The sequence below is a fragment of the Bombus impatiens genome, unplaced genomic scaffold (genome assembly GCF_000188095.3).
Source record: "Bombus impatiens unplaced genomic scaffold, BIMP_2.2 scf_0341, whole genome shotgun sequence".
NCBI classification, from domain to species: Eukaryota; Metazoa; Arthropoda; class Insecta; order Hymenoptera; family Apidae; genus Bombus; species Bombus impatiens.
In genome coordinates, this window is record NT_176760.1 from 122,752 (window position 1) to 125,511 (window position 2,760).

At 33.9% G+C, this 2,760-nt stretch overlaps 1 pseudogene; it reads left to right on the plus strand.

The window, feature by feature from the left end:
• The first annotated feature begins 2,631 nt into the window (after positions 1 to 2,631).
• LOC112212860 lies at positions 2,632 to 2,750 on the plus strand (annotated as a pseudogene).
• Positions 2,751 to 2,760: the final 10 nt, after the last annotated feature.

Sequence of the window (2,760 nt, forward strand, 5' to 3'; positions counted from 1 at the left end):
ACAGAACATGTTCAATTCAAATAGGTCTGTTTTCCCTATGATTCGAACGTAGCAGCGAGGAAAAATATTATTGGGATGTTTGCTTCTCAAACAAATGCGTCCGTTAACCAACGAAGTGTATTTGCCCTATAATTTTGCCTGCTCGCGAAAACATTCAACGTTCATCTTTCAAATTGCACATTTCGTATACGTGTATTCCCTTTGATACCGAAATACAAACGCAGGTAAAGTAAAATGGTATTTTATAAATCTGGTAATTATGCATTTAATCAATAATGTACGATATTGAAGTCTTCCCAGCTAGTAAAATTTAATGAGGTTTAATTAATATCAATTTTACCTAACATTTACAAATTTGGCGAACGAGTGAGAGAATTTCGAAAACTGAATTTATTTAAAATTTTAGTATGTTTTTTAGTATGTATAAAATTTAGTATTTATTTAAAAATTTAGTATTTAGAATTTCGTCAGAGTTAAAGGCAATCATCGAAGTGTTCTTCGTATCGATAAACGTTCAGTTGTCTGGATCGAAGGCAACGCGAAATGCAACATCAACTACGGTTTTTAGCTAATATTGTTCGTCAGCTACTTCTATGCATTTTTCATCTTTATCGTCAGTCACCATACTTCGCCCACTTTCTTCCGACGAAAAAAACAGGGGAAGCTAGTAAAAGGTTCCACTTAATCTCAGTAGTTTCGTGCTCAATCGGTGGAAAGATATCGAACCACCGTCTTAACTATCGAATGAAGAATGTACGGGAATTTATTGAAGGCAGATATATTGGTCTTCGAGCAGATCGAGTTTTATTCGATTCTAAGTTCCCACATCGTGACTTTAATTGTTATGTTCTTAACGTTAAAAGGAATCATTAAAATGGCGTTCAAGCAGAAACTATTGTTATGTGCTAGTGTTTTTCTGCTTTTAAAACTTTGTACTATAATGTAATTTATTTCTCTTCTTGTGTATTTAGAAATGTAATTTAATTGTGGCATCTAAATATTCCTATTGAAATTATACTAATTATAAATATAATTATGTGACGTAATAAATTATATTGAAATGTACTACGTTATCAATCAATTCCGTATTACCAAAACTATCTTTGCATTTGATTGTGGAGTGACTCTTAAATGTTCCATATTCGTTAATTATTCGTTATCTACTTTTGAAAGTCTCATATTTCAATTATTTCATTTTCAGTCACCAAATAATATCGAAATCAAGAAATCAATGGTAATGAATTTCTCGTGTTTCTCTTTCTTTTGTTTTTTTTTGCAATAATTTAATCAGAATTGAATAAAATCTTGAAACCATCCCCCTATAAAAATGGAAGATTTAATTTATCGTCTTTTTCCTCTGCAATTTTCAATCATGAATTACATATCCAGATGTAGTTCCATAGGAAAAGCGGAATTTTATTTAAACGAAGCTCAAAATGTGCAACTTTATATAACATGATATATTCGCTAGAGTTAATTTATTATTGATAAAGGAAAAAGAATGCAGAGAGACAGGCGGCGATTTCTATCCCATACACTTATTTGACATAAGCTGCTTATAAAGGTCTTCCATAATACATGTTCACGGAGGTCATGCCACTGTGCATATAGATACGTTTGCAATGAACCCGACAGATGGATTTAGTTCCTGCCCTAAATAACACCCCATTAGTTAAATATCCTAATTCGATGACTAATTAATCGAGCTGGTTAATGCACCGATGAGTGTGAATTATTAATTTCTACAAGAGAGAAGACAAATTCTACGTTATCTGATTGCTGTCGATCGTGTCAATTATTCCACGGTTTCAATTAAATCTAGTGCTGTCCGTTGGATGAGAGATAAGCAAGCACGATTTTGGTTAATTATCAGAATTGATATGAAATTAATAATTGCGGAATTAAGGCTCGGTTACGAATTCGAGCAGCGAGAAGTTAATTATCTTGGAACCGAAGGCGAGTTGCACAGGTGTTCAAATATTATTAGAGATGCGGCGGTAGATCTATTTACGCACGTAAATTAGTTGAAAATTATATTTGTTAATGTTAGGTGTATTGACACGGAAGGATTCGTCAAACAGCGAAACGAGTCGCTGTATACATTAAAATCGATAACTGAATCTAATAAGGAGATAAATCACGATGAAGAGATTACATAGTAGAAATAATTTAGAGATAAATTTTGTTTCGTTTTAACTTGGGAGATGTATAAGGTAAGAACGTTTGTTATATTTCGATGCGAAATACGTAATTATTATTGACTTTATAAAGTATAAAACGATCTCGATAATTACTTATACTAATTGACATTCATATAACTACTCGATAAGAGATAAAGATACTAGAAAATTATTATGGTTAAGATAATCATCGTAAATGTATTCAATTCTAATTATATCTTGTGGTTATATCTTATAGTGGCTATTCATTCATTTTTTAAATCGAAACTACTGTTGTATTTTATCTCAGGAAATAGTAAGTGAATTAAGACTATGTAGCGGCACTTGACAGTAAACTTCCCACCAGTTTATGTCGCGTGACGCACGACACAAAGACTCTATACCTGCGGACAAGATGATTGCCAGATGTCGATACATCCGTACCGAACATTTTCTAGCTAGCCTAAGGACCGCCAACGCCCTGGCCGCGCTGAATGCACTCGTTCCCGTCAGATCACGAAAGTTAAGCAGTGCCGGGCACGGGTAGTACCTTGGATGGGTGAACGCCTGGGACTCCGTGTGGCGTTGACGAAGCGCGCTG